The following is a 22543-nucleotide window of genomic DNA, read 5'->3' on the forward strand; positions in this document are numbered from 1 at the left end:
ATGATAAATATCTTTTCCAACAGTTCAGCTTCTGGTTGTTTGAGAAGAATTTATTTTTCAATTCACCAGAATTATTCTTTATTCAACCTTATTTCAACTATACTTTTATACCTATAATGGTGTTTGCATTGTGTTTTCTATAAGCTGTTTTCAATAGCAAGATTATATGTCTAACCCTAAATTTTTAATATTTGAAGATACATAATTTAAAGTCAGCTAGGCACAAATCTTGGTCATAAAAGCTTTTCTTGTGGTTTTTTTGTTTGTTTGTTTTTTGTTTTTTTTTTTATTTAAATTGAATGTTGCAATGACAAGTTATGACCCTGCTAAAAATGGAAATATACGTGTACATGTACAGGATATTTTTCTTATTTGGATCCAAAAAAGGTCTTTTCATAACATTTTTAGAAGAGTCAAATCAGGTGATTTTTAACATTTTAGCATAACTACTATTTGTTGCTCTAGAGATTGAAATGGGCATAGATATGAAAGCTAAACCATTTCCATAAATATTTCAAACACCAGATAAGGGAAGAGCCTGTCAGCATTTCTTTAACAAAACAGTATTTTCAGAGAGACTGTAACTCAAGTATGAGAAAAAATCCAAGCTTCACTTTGAAGTCCAACTTATCAACTTATCTTGAAATTAGGGGGGGCAGCGGAAAGGGAGGGGAAAGTGTCATTCAGACTAACAGAACATTACTTCTAATGAAAGTGAAAAATACAAAGGTAATAATACAAGACTTTCCTCTACCTCTATCCTTACCTGCCGAAACTGTGGGTCTGGAATGCTTTTGCTGCTTCTGTAAACTGTATTTCTGTGCCTTATATTGATATTTTGCATTTAAAGTAGAAACACTTTTTTTTTCTCAGGTGTCCATTACACAGACTTCAGGTTTTTGATTGGAGGAGAAGAAATAAAGAAAAATAAAGAAATTATCACAATACTCTTATTTTCAGTTATGGTTTGCTGCCTGTTCATTCTTCTTCACAAAATATTGATAAGCATTTGAGAACGTGGAGTGAGTTTTTAACTCCACAACAAAAAATCTTGCTGTTTAGAGGTCTGTTTTTTTTTATAATTCTGCTTCTGCTATACTGCGGTGCTTATGCTATTACATAGCTATGGAGTCTAGGAATAATATTAGCTGGCTGGCAAAATAAGGCATAGAGACCCAAGCAATTTTTTTCACAGTGTCAATTCACAGAGCAGTAATTCTCAAAGAAACTATTTGTAAAGTAAGAATTTGTGTGAATTAGCAGGCAAAAATTATAGAATCGGCTGGGTTGGAAGGGACCTCAGAGATCATCAAGTCCAACCCTTGAACCACCGTTGCGGTTGCTAGACCATGGCACTGAGTGCCACATCCAGTCTCTTTTTAAATATCTCCAGGGATGGAGAATCCACTACTTCCCAGGGCAGCCCATTCCAATGCCTGATCACCCTCTCTGTAAAGAAATTCTTTCTAATATTTAACCTAAACTTCCCATGGCACAACTTGAGACCGTGCCCTCTTGTCTTGCTGAGAGTTGCCTGGGAAAAGAGACCAACCCCCCCCCCGGCTACACCCTCTTTCCAGGGAGTTGTAGAGAGCGATGAGGTCTCCCCTGAGGCCTCCTCTTCTCCAGGCTGAACAGCCCCAGCTTCCTCAGCCTCTCCTCATAGGGTCTGTAGCAATTGTAAGCATTTGTAAGGAAAAAAAGGGCTTGCATATCAAGTAGTGTGATTGCCATTTCATTTCTCACATCAGTCTATAGCCTTAAAGTTACTGTAAAGTTATGCAAGGAACTTGTAACTTTTAAGAACTAATATTTAAAATATTGCTGAGCTTCATTTAGCAGGACAAGTCATCAAGACAAAACAATTATCTTAAGTATCTGCAAAACATTAATAATCATCCATCACTAGTTATGCTTCCCAAAAGTCTGGAACAGCACCTAAGGGAGGCTCCAAACTGTTTCTGTGTTATTTTCCAGAGTGGTGTAAGATGTAAGTAACAGCTCCTTTGGATATAACTTCTTCATAATGCTGCTTTCATTTGTACCATCTCATTACAGATGTTGTCATACAGGTAATGCCATGAAAGAGAGATTGTTTCAGGATTTAATAAAAACTCAATATCCCGAACGTACAAGACTTTTTGGGTTTTGAGGATCTTGAATATACCACTCAGAATGGTGAGAAGAAGCTTATTTTGTAGTAAAAACTTTTAATACCTTTACCCTTCACCCCCCAGATTTCTCAGCAATCACCAACCTCCTGCAGTATCTGTCTAGCACAACTTTATGCTTCAACTCAAACATGCTTTCTGTAGTACATTACCAAAAGGTCACTGAGTGTAACTGAAATGCATTTTTGCCTAAAAAAGAATCAAGTCCTCATATGAGAGATTCAAGATTTCCACATTTGATATACTGACTTTTACCTCAGTGACTTCTAATCAAAATGACATGCCTGGGATGTCACTAACATTTGTCAATCTTTATAGAAACCAGGGTTATGAAGAAAATCACCACTTTGAGCACACCCAGTTATATATGTAAAATTCAGGCATCTCCTGAACTTCCTCCACTCCAGCTGAGAGATCCTTTTTGCTGGACACATGATTCCAAATATGAAGAGATACAGCGAAATAACACATGAACCCATTTGAAACAGTCTCAGACTCCTCTGGGATCAGATGGACTTTCTTGGAAGACACTGCAATTTGCTCTTCCCTATAAATAGAATTGCTAAGAGAATTAGTAAAAGCTTATGCTTTTAGGATGCTGTTCCAAATAAAATAATCATATTTTTCTTACGATGTGGAAGCAAACCTTTTATTTTACAACAATGACACTTCAAAAAGAAAACTTAAACACCTATGGAGGAAAAAAGCCATTTTTTAAGATCTTCAAATTTGCATGAATTCTACATGGTATGCTCAGCTACATACCCTACACAAGCACTGCTGAGTGAAATTTCATCTCTTTGCTAAATTATGTTAAAAGAGAAATAGCACAATGCTCTTTATGGAAGTAGGACTCCAATTAATGATGCTTGACTTTTCTTTTGCATAAGTCCTCGTTTCAGTTGGTTGTAATTTTGCAAGTGTTAAATATTCAGGCTGCATATGATATTTAGCAATAAAAATAGTGTGCCATTTTTCACAACCACAAGAAAAGTTTTACTTTTCTCTTATCCAGGTAGATTTATTTTTTTTTAAGACAAGTTAGTGTCTTCAGGATTTAGGACAATTGCCGAAAATCTATGCATTTTATACCTGTGTGATAGCCATCTCCCCTTTCATCTCTGCAAGAGACAAGTCAAATCTCTGGATAGAAAAACAAAATCTCTGAAAAATTCTGTTTCAAATCTGCAGAAGAACCTTGACACCTCTTAAAGGTTTTATTCATGTTTAACTATAGCTCTCTCCTCCTTCCTTGAAAAGTTTTTAGGATAATAGAATCTTAACATATTGCTAAATTGAGTCTCACCTCATGCAGTTCACAAGACAAGGATTTGAGAATGAATCAGGATTATGTATCAAGATACTGGTATTTATACTAGTCCTGGATATTTATCAACCACTTTAGAAGGTCTGAAGTTAAGGTTGCAGGAATATGCTTAAAAAGGAGGGATTATTTAATGGTCAGGACAGTTAAATAGCACTTGGGTAAACCATTAGTGCAGCCTCCCAACAGTTCTGCCCAATACTAGCCATCTATTGAAAACAAATTTGTCACAACTTACTCACTAGTAAAGGTTCATGGTTTCCTGACAAGATGCCTGGGAATGTTTTTGCATAAATTCTGTATCTAAAATGCTGGAATTAGAGTTTGAATGTAAGAAGTACTCTCTATGCTAAGCAGGCTGCAGATTCATGCTTCAAATTAGCCACCCAAACTTAGCAGATCCTTGGCTTCAGTCTCTTGGGCCTATAAAAAGGGTTATTAATAGCAACCAGCCTCACCTTGGAGTTAAATTCATGAATGTTTGAAGAACATCCATATCATGTACTGAGCGATTCCTAGTAAAGTTCCTCAATAAATTACTAATTTCACATTCAATACAAGGATAAAGGAGGTGGAGATGTGAAGAAAATATTAAGTAAACCATCCATTGAACAAAGCTGGAGTCTTGGACAGAGAAAAAAATCCCACAATCTTTAATTACGTTATTGCACATTTTATTATAACGAACATAGGCAAAACTGATGAGCTAAGGTCACACAGGCAAACCTAACTCTGGCAATTCCCAATTTCAACATTTTTGACTTTATAACCCTAAAATTCTTTTAGCGTAGGATTTTTGGATGCAGTACAGTATGTATTTGTAAGAGAGCCAAAAACAGCTGCATGAATAATGCAAAACCCTTGTGTGCCACAAATTTACCTAAATTTGTTTTTTTTATCCAGATTAGGAAGGACCAAAAGTATGCAAGGGCTTAATTTGGGGGTTGGGGATTTATTTGTTTGTGGTAACTGTGTCAGAGTGTGTCAACTTCCTCTTTTCTGTAATTTCCGCTAAAAATTCATCAGTCAGAGAAAACACTTGCCAGACACTGTGAGAAGGTTCTGTGAGCATGAGAAGTAACAAGATTGACTGAAGTTATCCTTGCAAGCTTTTAAGGGAGTTACAACTCCACAGTAAGTCACTGGGTGAAGAGGAAGACTAGAAGGGGTGAGGAAAAAAGGATGAAAAGCCTACTTCAGAGAAGCTCAAGGAAAAGACAAGGAACTGGGACCTGAAAGGCATCCTATTAATAGTGGAAGCACAAAGGAAGTTTATCCTGATGATTTTATTCTGGTTGTCACTAATTGAAAGAGTCAAACTTGTAGAGGGCATAAGAGATTTCATCCTTTCAGACTTCAGAAGAAGCTCAGAATTGGGAGCATTTTATAGGATCTAGACTTAGGACCTAGCAAATTTCCTGAGCAAATTTCAAAGTCTTGCACAAGTGAAGATATTTAACTATTTGAAGAGCTGAATTTCATTTAAGGACATCCCTTAACTCAAACTACTGTAGCAGTTTAAAGGACTTCAGTGCAGGTACACAGCAATACATTGTCCTCTACATTTCTTTTTCCTTGTGTTTATGAGCCAGTTGACACTGTTCGAATTAGTCTAGGATATATAGGTTAATGAAGGGTTAAGAGGGCCATGACCAGCATCCATTTATTTGGGTTGGGCAAGCTTGGTGCCAGGCTAGATGCTGAAGCATGTTGGAAGAAAAGAAGTCAGGAAAAGGCCTCCAAAAATGTCACTTTGTAGTGGGATATGAAGGTATATGAGAAAGCTGACATGTCCTTACTGGACACAGCAGGAATCTGGACTTAATGACTGGGACTTAACTTTGGCTGGGACAAAGCTACTTTTCATCTCAGTATCTAAAATAGTGCCATGTTTTGTATGTATGATTTTGGTATAAGAATGTTGATTATATATTGATGTTTTGATTGTTGTTAAGAAATCAAGGACTTTTCAGCTTTCACATCTTGCTAGTGTGCAAATACAGAAGAAGCTGAGAGGAAGCATAACCAGTACAACAGACCCAAACTGGCGTATGAAATATTCCATATCATAAAATGTCATGCTCAGTGTATAGATGAGGGATGGTCAGGAAGTTCTCTCTCTCTTCTGGGATTTCACTTTTGGAATTTTTTCTCCTCCAGGATCACAAGCTGGGAATGAGTTGGGCAGTGGTGGGTGGGTTGTAATTGCAATGTGCATCACTAACATATTACATTATTATTATTATTATTGTTGCTGTTATTGTTATCATTGTTGTATTTAATTTCTATCATTAAATTATTTTTATCTCAACCTACAAGTCTTTTTACCCTGACCCTTCTAATTCTCTCCCCACTCCCTAGGGTGGGGAAGGGGGATTGAGCAGCTGTGTAGTATTTGACTGCCACCTGTGTTAAAATGATGAAAATCACCTAAGTGCTGTGGCTCTCTGAAGCCAAGCAAAAAACTGGCCGTACACATTATTGGGATAAATTATGCTCTACTCTACAATACAAATAGACCTTACATCACCCTAGCAGTTATTATTATTTAAAGTCTAGGAAATGAAATGCAAAATCCACTCAATACAACTCTTAAGGATGAACTCTAAATTACTTAAATATTTAAGCACATACACTAGCACTTACATTAAAGTTGATGTTCAATTTATGTGCTACTTGCTGGACTAGTACCATAAATTACCAAGAGTGAGAAAAAACAGTTTACTTTCTAGCAGTGACAAGATTTTGGCACTCACAGGACTTTCTATTTCAGTTTTCTCATTAAACATATTGCTTAATATGTATAAGAGACCTTAGTCACCCCTATTCCTTGTCGAAGTACTGTAATCATTCACTATCTCTAATGCTTTCTACACTAGTGGGTAAATTTTCCTCTTTATACACATCCTTTAATATTTGTATCTTAAGATTTTTTGAGTTTTCTTGCATGCTGGCAAGAATCAGTACATATTTTTAAAGTCTACCATATCTGATAAGCCTTTAAAACCTCAGAAATACGTTGTCCATTCAATTAGGCATCAAATGAGGACCACACACAGAACATTTTTATCATTCAGGAACTGTAAACTAAAGGATCAAAAATTAAGCATGAGTATTTTGATAAACTCTGAAATGCACTCAATCATTGTTTAGCAGTATATGAACGTGACTTTACAGTTTGTTGCAAGTGCTGAAAAAATGGTACCTTTCCTAATAATCAAAGATGTGGAAAATTAAGGATGTAATATGTCATTAACAGATTTGGAGTTTAGCCAAGATGGAGAAGCTAATCTTACTAGTTTTCTGATGAGCCCCAAAGAATACAAAGTAATCTGAGGATATCCTCAGTTTTATGGTTTACTCAAAGGAGAGCATCTACAAATATTGGAGTACCCCACAAGAGACTGATTCCAGTTGTGGCTATATTACTTTTGTAACACCGAATAAAAAATTTAATTCTCCAGTCTTTGTCTGGTGTAACTTCAAAAAAAAAAACAAACACATGGAAGAAATTTTAAAGAACCCAAGTAGATACAGTTGCACAACTCTTATGAAGAGTATTGAAGCCAAGGTATTAAAATTCCCTGTGAGGTTGTAAATTATCCACATACCAGTCCAGAACTCCCACCTTTGTTTTGCATGATTTTGAAACTGAAATAAACATTAAAAATAAATGTTGGTGTTACAACTTGTGACTATAATAGGCCACCTTCTACATAGCAAGGCTCTGAAGATTTTTTATTCATCGCTTTAAAAACCCTAAGTTTTTGTACTAGTCACACTCATGTTTATTCCAACTCAGCAGTAACTTCCAGCATAGGGTGTGGTAGCTTCCCCCCAAGGGTAAAAGTAAGTAGTCTTCGGCAGAGAAGACTGCTTTTCTACACAAAAGGAGAAAAAGGTGAAACATAAGCTTTAATTCCATCATAGGTGAAGTATGCAAATTTCTATCAAGTTATTATGGTTCTTCCTCCATTAAGCATGTCTTCAATACTCAGTAGAGACTTGAAGAGTTGTATACTCATCAACTATTGTGTTCATATTCTTACATTATTATTCTGCAGCAGCTTCCAGCACCAATGCACTGCACAAAACAGAGCCTCCTCATGTTCATGAGATCAAGAAAAAAGGAGAAAATGATTTCTCAAAACACACCAAAGATGGGAATTAAAGAGGAAGGACTATACAAGGTACATGAACAAAGAAGGAATGCTAACAGCTGTGGGGAAGTTGACCATTGCATCTGAAAAGACAGAACTAGAAAACTCAGAATGGACATTTTTGAAAAAATACCTGCAGCACTTCTAAAAGCATGGATCTATTAAAACTGAAACCAAAAAATGAAAATCTGATCTGAAGAGGGGTGTGGCTTTTGGTGTCAATCACATATTTTCAGTAAAAACATAAAGCAGACCTGTGCAGCGTTTTGGTAGGGTACCTGCTGTATGAACAACTTGCAATTAAACACAGGCAAACTCTGAAGTCGAAAGATGCAGCTCTGCAGCCTCAGCAAAGACAAATACACAATTCTTCATAGTGTGTTTAATTCATCCTAGTCATTCTACCTAGAAGGTGGAGAGTTTTAATTCCTCTCTGCTTCTCCTACTAAGTAGCAGCAGCAGTTACTCTTGGTTCAGTCAATGGGAGGGCTAAATAATTCACTAAACTCACATAGCTCTAGGTCACATAGCTCTAGTTCAAGGATTTTTTTAATATGCTGCTCTTAACAGATGAGTGAGTATCAATTCTTGTTCCCTGTTAGTCTATCAGTCTGGGAGATGCCAAATTCTGGAAATCACAGCAATTTCCCAATGTTTTGCAGAATCAGGTCTACAGCAAATCAGAAACATCTGACACAACATGCAGACTCAGTTTGTATACGAGCTACATATTTCACATTTTGTCTTCATCACCATTACTAAATATCATGGAAGAAATAATCCCAAAGCCCTTAATTCAATTTGGAGTTCCTTAAAAATATTCTTTTCTTGCAAGGGCCTGGGAAACTTCAGTCAAAAGTCTGACAGAAGTAATTTGCTAATTTTTGCATATATAGTGATTAACATGTTCATGTATTACGGTGCACTAATTCTGAATAATCACTTTTAGCCCATCTCTAGAAAAATCTGTAGGAAACTCATATAGATTCTAACAAGAAAGAAATTAAATTCTAAAGTAACATGATAAAGTACCACAGGAATCTTTTGAAAACTTTGTGACATTTGCTATCTACTTTACAAGATTTCTGTACCATTTTTTAAATCAATCAGCTTTACACTCCTGGCAGCAGATTGCATAGGATGACAGAGAAGTTCTAAAGAAATCTCATTATCAACTTCTCACTTATGTAAGGATGAAGTCTGAAGCAAGAGATGGGTATTTCTCTGTTTGAATCAATAGTCTCCTAGGGAAGACCAATGCTATTAATGAGAAATATTCCAGCCAAAAAGAAAAGTACAAAGTCAAGCACATGCTCCAGTCCCAGAACTGTTATACTTATTGTTGCATGTGCAAATGACATCCCAGCAGCAGATGAAGTCAAAGATCTGGAGCACCCACATCCATCATCTTCTAAGAGAAACAGCAGGAACTCTCCTGATTCCCGTGCTTAAAAAAAAGGAGAGCTTCTCCTCCCAGCAGAATCTCAAAAATAATAGCTGTGTATGATCCCTGCACAGTCTTGGAGAAACTTCATGAAAATAAGACCAAGGCATTGAAAGCAGTGAACATTTGTTACTACTGTCTACAATCTAAATAGAACACTTATTGCTTATCCTTTGCACAATTACTTCTGTCAACAGTCCCATTAGATAGATTACAATCATTGCTTTGCAGAAGGAAAAATGGAATTCAAGATTTAACTGAAGATTTCCCCATAGGCACAAAAATTGCTAAGAAATCAGATCTCAAAAGTAGGTAGCTTTGAATAACAAAACTACAACCTTTCCATGCAGCTCATTCTGCAAATCTGCAGAAGCAAAGAGATGCATTTCTGCGCTTGAAATTTAGAGGATAAACTAGAGCTATAACATAATGTATACATGGGCTGAAGCCAGAATCTTGGATGCAAGTTCTGATGTCAGATCTGGGTTCAAATGATACTGATTTCCAGATAAAAACCAATAAACATACAAATCTGTACTCATAAGAACCCAGATGGTACTGTCCGTAATTTTTATTGCATATACAGAGGAAAATCCAATAATTTAATATGCACTTTTTCCTCTTCATTGATACATTAATTAGATTGCTTGAGAACATACTCAATAGCTTACAAGAGAAGGAAACATTAAAGGAACTCAGCATTATAGGCTTATATTGCAAGCAAGGAAAATGAGAACTGCTGCAATTTATAAAATTTAGTTGATGACAGAATGAACTGCTATATGACATTTCATTTCTAGGTCATTGGGCTACCTTATTGAATAAGCCCAAGGTGACAGAATTTTTTTGGCTACTTAGAAGCAAAGCTTTTAACTAGAGTCCAGACACTAAAATGAAAAGGATAGTTTTTCTCCTGGGTTTATTGCTAACAATTAAAATAATTCTTCCATCAAAAAGAGTATTTTCACACTTGATCGGTTTAAAGGATTCATTATTTTCATGCTGTGCAATTATGTAGACTTCTAGTAAATATTCTCTGCCTCTGTACACTAGACCAAGTGCTAATTTTGGTACTTGCTTGATGCTCAAAATGTGATAATGGTATTTGGAAGGAAGTCTTTTATTAAGCTGTGTAAAAACCGACAGTCTCACTTCTCATGAATTTGCGTGAAAAAAAAAACAAATCAATAAACATCTCTGTAGGTCTTCAGTCATCCAAACTATTTTTGTATTACTGAAAAGTGAATTCATATGTATTTATAAACTTATGTTACCTTGTATATACACTATGACAATTAATATAATACACAGCAGGACACAGTTTATTTAGACTGTTTGGGAAAGTTAAACTATGAATAACTCCTCTCAAATTTATTTTTCGTTTGCTTTATTATGAGATTTGATGGGCATTTTCTAAGGAATTCTAGATGAACTCATTTCTACCATTGCTGTGCATTGTTTGTTGCTCAGAAAATAAACAGCAATGATATTCTATATGTGCCAAATGTGATTCTTACTCTTTCAACTTTTATGTCCACACAACACCAAATTGGAAAGGAATTACTTATGCAAAATATGAATTTGCTTTTTTCCTGTCTAAAATGCATTGTGAACTTGCTTTTTTTTTTTTTTGTAACCCAAACTCAATGTTATTTTTTTCAAGTCTTTTATCTTTTATCATGAGTGTGTTAGTGAGTGTGTAAATGAAAAATTAAGGCTGACAAATGCAGGAAGGAGAAATTGCAAAAAAACATATTTGGGAAAAAAATATTTGGAGTAGCAAGTACGTGAAAAGTCTACAATTTGGCCTAGGAGGATAACTTAGTGTTAAAACCAAATAAAGCATTGCACTCAGCTAACAGTTCTTCCCCAGATAGAAATATTTCTTAGGGGAAGCATCCACCTTCAGAAAATAAAACATCCTTTCATGATTAAAAAAATAAAAATATTGCTATTACAAACAACAGGCTATTTAGCATCTCTGCAAAGCCTAGATAAAAATGCACTGTTTTAAAAAGAACATTAAGACCACAATGGCCACAATTAAGAAACACCATTTAAATACTGCTGTACAACCTCTGACTCTTTATATACACTGTATTATGATGCAATCCTTAGCAAACAAAATCATGTGTCATTTTTTCCCCACAGGATCCTGCCTCATTCAGTGCACAGGATGCAATATACTCAGTTAATGAGCAGCTATTCAATAATCTTATCTTAATTATCTTCCCAGCAGCATCTTTCCTCCAGTGGCCCCAGCATTTCTCCAGCACTTCCTGGGGTTTGTAAGCCTCAGATTTCAGAAGACAGGAAACTGCATCATGTCCCACTGAGCCAGATTTTGCCAAGAGAAAGAAGCCCTGTGGATCTGCCCCCGTTGCCACCACTTGTAGAGGAGATGTGAGTAAAGATCACTTGAATCTTTCCATTCCTTTTTTCCTCAGGAAATGGGACCCAGCAGCGGGGCCAGTCTGCCAAGGGCAGAGATAGACTCCTGCTTGCCCTGATTTGCTGCTACCTAACCCTGTGACCCACAGCAAACATTCAGATGGACGTGCCCTTTTCCACCTCTCCTGAGGACACCAGGCACTATTCCCTTCTCTATGGGGTATTCTACCACCAGTCACAATGCAGAAGAACTGACAAACCCAGTACACACCCAAATAAACAGTGTAAATGATACATAAAATAGAAATAGGCCCTCAGAACCTTGCTGAAATTTCCCATAAGATGTTAGGCTGTAGGTGGCATTTACTACCTGTCAACACCTCATGTGAGATGTTTACGGCCTGATTTTTCAGAATGCTTCTGCAGCACACTTCCTGGTGCTGTGTATTTTGAAACAGCAATTCTGACCCATCTGCAGCATGCTAACTCCTGGCTACCTCTGAAAGTTTTCGGGTTAAATGATTTTGGTAGTAGCAGAACTCTATAACAAAGGAAAGGTGAGAATCTAAATCTTTAGGGAGCTTTTAGTATCCTTGAACCATCGCATTCTCCCAGCTCTTCTTAAATCCTCTACATTCAGTTCCTCACCATACACCCTGCAACAAATAAAGCACAGGGTCTTAAGGGTAAAAACTGTTTTTACTGCAGTTGTAGTACAGCTGAATGATGGTGTACTTATACAGCTGTATACTTATGCCTGATTCAGCTCTGGAGCAAATCAGGCTGTTTACTGAGTAAGATGACAATCCCACAGAAAGGAGGGAATGGGAAGGAATATCTCGCCAGGATGCTGTATCAGCCTGGGTGCCTCAAATTTGTCCTAATGCTGAATGAACAACAGTATCTACAGTCAATGTCCTGATGCCTCCAGAGGGAAGCATCTGTAACTCTTACCAGCACTGCCTACACACTCCTGCCTCAACTACATCTCCCAGTCACTTTTGGTGTCAGAGGCCAAGTGTCTCTTGTGGTGACTGCTGAGGCAATTTCTACTGCTCTACCAATCACTCTGTGAGGCACCTCGTGGTTGAAAATAGCACATGACTGAAGAGTATTTAGCCTCAATACTTGAGCTCTTTCAGAACCACCCATAAAAGGCCACGACATTAATTAACAGTGTGACTTAAAGTTAGCAGTCAGGATTTGGTAAGTGACAGATAACTGGAAGTGACAGATAACCTTTTGGTGTTACTGGTCCTGTTTAGGATAGAGTCTCCAAAAAAAAGTTTATTTCTAGATCTGGATACTGCCTGCAATTACAAGCCATCTCATTTACACAGTTAACTGGACATTTTGTGAAAAGCATTACATTCCCGGAAAGTTTGAGTAGAAATTTATTTTATTTTTTTAAAATGGTTGGTTAGTTAATTATTTAGTAAAAATCTGAAAAAAAAAACTCTTCAGAACCTTGTTTCTCTCCGTTCCAAGGTCTTTCCTTTATGTTTTTTTAATATTAGACTCACCATAATTATGAGCTGCAACTCAGAGCTCTCTATTATCATCATGCAGGAGCACTACACTATTGAAGTCGTTGCAGATTAGTTTGCTTCACTGTTACATGTGCAGTTTTATAAGTAACTACTCTTACACCTATTCAGCTTCACTGAAAGGAATGAAGACAAGAGCCAGCCTTTTCTTGTTTTCTTACTAGAAATTTGAAATTCAGAGGAGTGGGAATAAGCCACAAAGAACTGCAATAATTAGTTGCTAAGCAATGGATGAATAATACTCTTGGGAGTTACCAACATTAAAACACTTATACTTGGACATTATCTTATCTCAAGCAGGCAACTTGTGGAGAAGGAATTATGTACAAAGTTTTAGTGCCTTAATTGCTTTGGAGTTCTGCTTTTGGACATATTTAAGCTCCCTTTAAGCTTTATGAGCTTGTAGAACCTCCAAATTAAATCTATAAAAGGGAAAAGAAAGAAAAAAAAATTAATCCTTTGCCTCCTCCACTTGATGTTTCCAGACTTTCTCTGATCTAATTAGCAAGGATTTCTATCAGTGAACTAAGCCTGTACCTTTAAAAGTGTAACCTACATGTCTGCTTTCCATTGAGCTAAGATTGTACTAAATTGCAGCCCTAACTTCACTATGTCTCCTAAAACCCCCATTCCCTCTTTTTTATTACCCAAGGCACACAGCTTTTCACTTTTTCAGCAGGGTGGTAACAGAGATGAAAGAATAAGAAAAAATCTGTCTTATCCCTCATAATCTTCCTGAACATCAGGATCTGTGGGCAGCTTCATTATTAGAAGTATCATTGCTCAGACTTCCTCTATTAAGTAATTATTCAAATAATCAATTTTGTTTGAGTAAGTTCATAAATCATTTGTTTTAGGAGATTTATTTTAGAGAATTTTAGGGAAATTCATTTGCTCAGACCTGAAAAAATACTTTGTTTGCTTTTCAAGCCTGGTACCTAATTAGCTGTCAATTTAATAGAATGTCTAAACTAGAGAAAAACAGTTACTCAAGACAGAGTGCAAGAATGAATCACATCTCATTTACAATGATAGAAAGGAGAGAGAGAGAGACACTGAAAATAAAGAATTTACAATGCTTTAAATAAGAACAAAATTTCAGTCTTGCAGAGTGTTGCTTTATAATACTTCAATGTTGTGGTTCAAATCGTATGTGTCTAGCACTCTGAAGTGGCAAAACTTGATCAGGAATAAACTTGATCAACTTTTAAAATAAAATCTTGCAGGACGTTCAAGGAATTCAGACCAAATAAAAAGTATTCTTTATTTAAGTCTATGAGAATTTGATAAAAACCAGCCACCCTTAAAAAAATCATACTGATTTTCTCTAACCATTTATTTGGATGGGATTCAATTAATAAAATAAAGGCAATAAGGAGAAAGAAGGAGGAAAAAAAAAAAAAAAGAAAGAAAGAAAACTAAGAAAATCTTATTATATGCTATTAAAGTCAATAAGGCTTTTCTATCAAAGAACATGAAGTCTTATTTCTTGTAATCCCTCTGCTGTTGTAAATCTGGAGTTACTGCTATAAAGACTAAAGAGTTCCTACAGAATAAAATTGCAGTAAGCAGAAGCCAGGTCTCTGAGTCATATTGCACAAGATCAGAGAATTTTTGCTCCCACCAACTGCCTGATTTCTTGTATGTCTCAGAGAAAAGTTAGCATTCAAATATTTACAGTTTGTCCCCTCTGCCACTAACAGCCTGAAACAGAAACCTGCGTGGGAAAACCAATGAATCTGGGTCTCAGTGGATTTAATTCCACCCAAAATCCATTGCCCCACCAGTGGATTCTCTTCAAGAAACCTGAACAAAAATACAAGTAACAGCATGGAGGGGCAGCCCCAGCAGTGCCCTTCTTGCCTACAGGCACCAAGAACAGCAGCCAGGCTCCCTTAGGATTATTACCTCCCATTTCCAAGCTTCTCTTGCATCTTTGCAGTGCCTTGGCTCATTTGAATTTGCAAGGATCTGATTCCCATCAAAGATGTGCCTTGTAGTTGGAATATTTTTGTTCTTGTTAGGAGAGACAAGGGTTTAAAATTTGGCTTTAAGGTCCCTAGTTATTTCTCAGGCTACAGTGCACAAAAGCTTTACTCCCCAGGTACTCTTAAAATACAGCGCACATCTGAAATTCATCTGATCTTAGATAGAAAACAGGTGTCAAGCTCAACAGGATGTGTCAAGCCACAGTGTATGTGAACATGAATATTCTGTAAACATGTTGTGGGAGCCAGAATGGAAAAAAAAAGGGGGGGGGTGGGGGTTATATCTATTTCTGTTAGGAATTAGGCCCCTAGACTGTACCTACCCTGACTCCTTCCACCTTGACAGCCATTTGCAGACTTGGAATATATAGTGATAGTATCCAGGGCCATAGATAACTTCAGATATATCCATACATACATTGATAGATACTTATCTATCCTAATTGATTAGGATAGATAAGTGAATATAGCCACTCTTAAGAGACTATTTTAAGACTGCTATTTTTTTTCAGAAGTATGAATAATCCTGCCTCCTGTTCTACTACAGAGCAACTGAGTATAGAAATGCATGGTGTCCTGACTAAGAGTAGAGTTTTCAGGAAATTATTCTGAAAATTATCAGCAAGTGAAAAAAATCCTTAATGCGTTGGACAACAAAGATAATAGTAATGTTATATTTTTACAGTAAAGAAAATAAATCATACACACAACCCCCATCAATTTATTTGCATTATCTGATGGGAGGCAGATTTCAAGTCAAACTTTTCTTATAGGCATGCTAATAATATTCTGAGCTAGTAAGATGTTCATTAAAGGCAAATATTTGCCTTGTGAAAGAATATGCACCATAATACAGTCTGTTTGTACAGGTAGATTCCATAAGGCTTGCTTTTCTGTGAGCTATGCCAAAGTGAAATACAAAGTTTTTCTGAAGCATATTATACTAAATGTATTCTATATCTTAACAGAAAGCGCATCTGAATAATGATATTTTTGATAAAAAGCAATGTTGTTTCTTAAAAAGTTGGTGGGATTTGTTTCTACTTAGCCTCCAACTGAAATCAGCCTGAGCTACAGAATTGGGATGATTATATTTCATATCTTTATCGTATCTGCCCTGATCCCAATATAAATAGACTATCACACAGCAATACATTATTTCTAGATATCAATTTACTGGAAAATTCTCTGTAAGGAATTTCAATTTTCATGCAGACTCTACTGTATTGTATTTTCAGAAAGTTCAACAGCAAGAAAATGAAAGTAAAGAATCAAAAGCAATCTCTTTTTACATCTTAAAACAAGAAAAGCTTTGGATTTTCCCATAGGTTCTGTCAAAACAACTAAAAAGCAATGTGTCAAGGGACTTAGTGGAACCTCAAAGAATAGTAAAGACTTGGGGTCCAGTTTATTCTTTCATTAAGCTTCTTCATGAAAGCACAGTTCCCTCTCAGGAAACATAAAAACAAACAAACAAACAAACAAACAAACAAAACAAAAAAACCCACCAAACCAAAACAAAAAAAAAACCAAAAACCCCCCCCAAAAAAACAAACCAAAAACCCCACAGAATTAGGTCTTCAGTTTTGTAAAACAAAACAAACCAAACCTACCACGAGAAAACCTAAACACACCAAATACTGTGACTGACTGCAATGTGGAGAGGAATTCGCTTCAAACATCTCACCATCACGTATTGACAAATAGCTCAAATTCAGATCCCTACCCAAATTCAGGGAACATTTGGGACAGCCTGTGATTTTACACCTGCATCTCTAAGTTTCCACCGGGCAGAGCTGTTATTTGTGATGAGTAGAATAGCCTACAACTATTGTTCACATTGAACATTGTTCAACTGAAAGATTGTTCACATGATTGAGATGTTCTAAGAGCTCCTAGCACAATGCTGGCTGTTGCTGCCAGTGCTGGTGCAGGTGGTGGAATCATAGAATCATAGAATTGTCTGGGTTGGACAGGACCTCAGAGATCATCAAGTCCAACCCTTGACCCACTACTGCTGCAGTTACCAGACCATGGCACTGAGTGCCACATCCAGTCTCTTTTTAAATATCTCCAGGGACGGAGAATCCACTACTTCCCTGGGCAGCCCATTCCAATGCCTGATCACCCTCTCCGTAAAGAAATTCTTTCTAATATCCAACCTAAACCTCCCCTGGCACAACTTAAGACCATGCCCTCTTGTCTTGCTGAGAGTTGCCTGGGAAAAGAGACCAACCCCCCCCCTGGCTACACCCTCTTTCCAGGGAGTTGTAGAGAGCGATGAGGTCTCCCCTGAGCCTCTTCTTCTCCAGGCTGAACAGCCCCAGCTCCCTCAGCCTCTCCTCATAGGATCTGTGCTCGAGTCCCTTCACCAGCCTGGTTGCCCTCCTTTGGACCTGCTCCAGCACCTCAATCTCCTTCCTAAACTGAGGGGCCCAGAACTGGACACAGTACTCAAGGTGTGGCTTCACCAGCGCTGAGTACAGTTCCCCAACCAGATACAGGGCTTTCCTAATGTCTATCCACTGGCACTGCAGCTCACAACAGGCTTTCCAGCATTTAATATCTGACCTGAGTCCCTAAAACTCCTTTCAAAATTTCCTGAGAAAGTGATTTGTAGTGATGATTCTGAGGGCACCTGTTATTCATTAAATGGAGTCTGCAGAAGGAATGCCCTGAAAGCCAAGACATGCTGATATAAGATGTTACTTATATATACAAGTATATATGAGATCCCACTTTCTAAATCCTGGCTAACTAGATGAACTCTGCTCATCTCAATCTTTACTGCACACAGAATAGAAGTGGCCTTGCTAAAGCCCCCTGCTGCAGTGAGAAATGATGACATTTGCCTGTTGTAGCTCTATCACTGTAACAGTCTAGGCTCTACACACTTCTTCCCATTGAGAGATGCATGAATGCCTAAACTTTTTTTTGGCAAATGCCATTGGAAATGTGTTTTTCACTCTTTTCACTGCTTACTGTTACCTCAGTCTCTCTGACTGACCAGTCTGCTTCCTCTGTCAAGCCTTTTATGTGTTTTCCATGCAAACCCTAGAGACCTCCAAAGACATAACAAAAAGGACAACCTTGGAAACCAGTTGTGAAAGACTAAACAACAGGTTGCAGAAAAAGGGCAATGAAGTGAAGCATAGATGCAAAGTCCTTATTTCTCAGCTTTTCATACTAGGTGAGCTCAAGTTGCTCTCTGAAGTTGCCTGCAACAGAAAGGACATCCACCCTAATACTGATTATCTTCTTAAGTTACAAAGGAGTATCTTCCAATCCTTACATCTCCTACTCTGAAGCCATTCATGAGCAGAAGACTATCTTGTACTATGAATTTATTTGGCTTTACACTAGCCTCATCTCCCTTTGCTAGGAGGTGACACTGATGACAGCTTTCTCTTCCCTTTAGGCTGCCATCTTCACCCCAAATCTAATGTGAATTCCATGCACGGTTTTACCTTATTCTCCCATGTCTTAGATTTCTGTTTCCATCACTCTTTGTGAAATCAACATGTTTAGATACAAAATGTGAACCTTGCTAGATTCTAGATATGAACTGGAAATAAAGCTCTTTTCTGAGTTTTACTGGAGACTTCTTTCTGTTAAGATTGCCATGTAACTAGCAGGCATGCACAGAATATAGGAAAGATAGCATCCTAAAGCCAAATACCTTTTGCAAATTTTTTTAAATCTAGAGTCTGGTAGCTAATTCAATAAAGAAAAGTGTAACATAAATACATATGGAAAATTTTAGAGTTTTTATTCATTTGCATAATTGCATGTTCATATCCTAGTGGTCAGTGAGCTTCTGTATTGGCATGTTTATCTTTTAAGCATTACAGAACACCAATACAGAAGGAATGAGTAAATTAATATGCAGCTGAATTATATGCTTTTAAAGCACCTAGCCTGGGAGAGTTGATAAGTTTTTATAACTTTATAATCATCATAGCCAGAAGCTGTTATTGTCTCTACAATACCTCATCTGTTTTGAGGTGATGATCTCCCTGCCAAATGGCCCCTGAATAGTGTCCATTTGTGTTGTTTGGGTTGAGTAGGGAAGATTTGAATACTAAAAAACCCCTGTGTTTCTAGAGGTCAAAATACAGTCCTTATCTGAAGCACAGATTCACTGCATGTTCTTGTCAAACCTTGTAATCTTTACTAAAACTCTTGTAAAATTGAGACACCTTCCTATCTGATGGGGGATAGCAGGAAGTGAGAAATGCTCATTTCTATGCTAATGAGGATTTTAAGCAGATAAATACCAAAGAATGCAGCAGTATAGAGATTGAACATAGTTGGCACAAAAATTACTACCCTTGTGTCACTACAGGTTCACATTTGGTATGGATTAATTTAGCCAGCAATATTGAAATTCAGCACATCAGTTAACCAAAAAAAAAAAAAAAAAAGGGGGGGGAGGGGGAGGAACAGGAATAGAATGTCATTTTAAGGGTGGAAGGAAAGTGACAAGGGTACAATCTATTACAATCTATTATAAGAAATTACTTATGAATAAATTGAAAGAGTTTAAGAACAAGAAAACAAGAGGGGAATAACTAGATAGAAAGCCTAGGCAGTCTAAGAAATAAATTCCTTCTTTAAAGAAAGGTATGAGGTCTTGTGTTGATTGAGGACAATAAGTACATCAGTTGGCATTTTAAAAAGTGCTGGAGAGATGCTCAGAAATGTATTTGCTCTATAGAAATGACACAGATTACTGGAGTCAATGGCAAAAAAAAAAAATCCACAGTTGCAAAAATCTGAAGGACAGCTATCTTTTTGGCAGGGTAAAAATAGCATACAAAACAACCATTTTTAGAATTAATATTGTTATTCAAAGGGAACTGATATGCTAAGCATCTCTTAGCTTTGTTAGGCAAAAAACTATCATGGGTTGGTACAAGGGATATGGTACAGCTGGAAGGTTTCATTTAAAGAAAAAACCCTCCTAAATTAGCATTCAGTTTTTTGGAAACTTCTCACAAAACCAGTACATTTTACATTATTGAATGTATGAATTACATAAATGCATGAATCACACACATACACACAACCTGCCCTTGTAATAAAATGCACCCTGTTATCTAGAAGTTTAGCTTGATCAATTAGAAATCCAACTTTTCAGTCAAGGGAAAAACATTCAATATGTGCAATTTATAAACATTCACAGCTGTATCTTGAGGTATGTGTTTCCACAGGATTTCTTGGTACCAGCCTAAAATCTGCTTGATCAATGTAATATGAGCTCACAGCCTTCAAAAAAGCACCTGTTTTTGCTGCTACCACTGCCTTGAATTTTCAGTGAAGTGATCTTGACTTCAAGATGACTTAATGTGGTGGCCCTGTTAGTATTACTAACATGAAGCAATTGTTACACTCTCAATCACACATAGATAAACTCAATCTAAGATAGTGATAATACAAAACCAGCAAACCAACCATAACATTGAGATATGTACTGGAGATGAGAAAACCAATTTACACTTAGCTCACAGAAGTCATTCACTTGACTCAGGTTTTTTAAACATTCATTTTTAATACATTTTCAAATTTCCACAGCTTTCTACACCTTATTTCGCCTAAGTTATTTTTCAGGAATAATATACATGGTGAGTTTCAAGCCCTGTTTACTTTTGAAAACTGGTCTTGCTGGTTGCTTTGCTTTTCTTTTAAAAGGTTCTCTGGCTTATATGATTTATTCTGGGTTTCCTTCACTATAGGTCCATTTAAACAGGCTCCGAACTACCAAAAGGCAAAGAAACAACTATACTGTAAGCCTGAAAAGTAACAACCCTTCTGAAATCACTTACTGCAAACTTGAAAGAAAAGCATCCCTTTCAATGCAATGGCTTACTCACTGAGAAGAACTATGTTCAGAAAGTATTTAACATCTGGATCTAGTGGTAACAAAATCTGAATAACTAATTTTAAGTTTAATAGCATTCAGTTAAGTTGCACATTCTGGTTTCTTTTCCCCATATTTATTCACAGTAGTCTGTAACCAAAAGGCAGAATTTTTAAATCACTGGGAGTGACCATGCTACCCAGTAAAATTTTCAGTAATATGTAATGTTAAAAATCAGAATAATCCTTATAGCTAGTCAGGTATCCATGCCCAGAATCTGCACAAAAACTAGAGTTTCCTACAGTGTGACATTAAAAAAACACCTGCTCCAGAAGCACATTTTGAAAAATCCTCTTGATTCTCATAAAATCTTAGAAATCTTGCTCCCTTATATGAAAAGAGTGATAAAGAAGTCATAATAAGATTGATAGCCTGAGAGCTTCCTATGGTTCTTTTGAGCCAGGCTGTCAAAACTGATATTAGAGTCTACTGGACTTCCTCATTTTTTACTCTGGTGGGTAAGGAAACTGCCTTGCTCCCAAGAGATGTTTGAGATGCCTTTCAAGAACTGAGCCTCTGAAACATCACAGGTATGAGAAGAAGGCAAGGACCACAATCTTTAAAGTCTCAGTTTACCAAATCTGAGTGGCTATCAAAACTTGAAACAGGTTTTGATGCAACATGGACAATCCTGAGGACCCCACATTGCTCTTAACATTAATTTCCTCTTCCTATACTGACTCCTAGTACAGCCTCACATTATACCTATACGTGTCTCACCTGAGGGAGATTTTGCAGCTTTCATCCACAATATTTGCTCAGAGGAAAATAATCCTGGAACCGGACATGAGATTTTATAGCCTCTAATTAAAAACTGCCAGGAGCAGCATAATACTTTTTATACCAGAAGGAGGTGCAGTTCATTTGGGACATTTTTGCCTGAGTATCTCTGCTATGTTCTTCTCCAGGAGCTGTATGTGTCCTATGAGCCAATGTATGCTGAAGAAGGCAGAATCACATTGTGGCAGCAAGCCTAAATAGGCTTTGGTTTCACTGACAGAAGAGGGACTTTGTCTAATACCTTTCCAAGTATGTAAAGGCAATAGAAAATAACACTAGAAGTCCTCCTGCTGTGCCTCATACAGCCTCCCACTCCAAAGCCTTGTGTTTGCCCAATGACTGGAAACAAACAGTCAAAAGCAGGAGATGACAGCCCCAGCAGGGAGTTTTTACCCCCTCGCTCAATTTTCCACTGAGCTCTTAGGCTGCAAACCTGAGCTCAACTGAGAGAGACTGCAGAAACACAGCCACAAACACTGATCCTGCCCTTTCCGCTCTCCCTGAGAGGAGCCACGTTGTGGCCTGGAGGTCACTGACAAGGTTGTCAAAAGTGATGCATTTTGGTGGCCTCGGACTCCAGCTAAAGATTTGAACACAACTTTGAAGTCACTGGAGGTGGCAGATGAGGCACAGGTGAGCAGTAGTTGTGTCAGCTGTGTGAAGGAGCTGTGAGAGGTTACAGGCTCAGCTGCTCAGCAGCAGTCACTGGTTAGGAAGCCTTTTCAGTCACAGAGACTAAATTCAAAAAAATACCTGACAACCTAATTCAAAGCAATTTGAAGTCATTAGGAACCTGATTTTAGAATGCTGTTATTCTT

The sequence above is a fragment of the Calypte anna genome, chromosome 1 (genome assembly GCF_003957555.1).
Source record: "Calypte anna isolate BGI_N300 chromosome 1, bCalAnn1_v1.p, whole genome shotgun sequence".
Taxonomy (NCBI): Eukaryota; Metazoa; Chordata; class Aves; order Apodiformes; family Trochilidae; genus Calypte; species Calypte anna.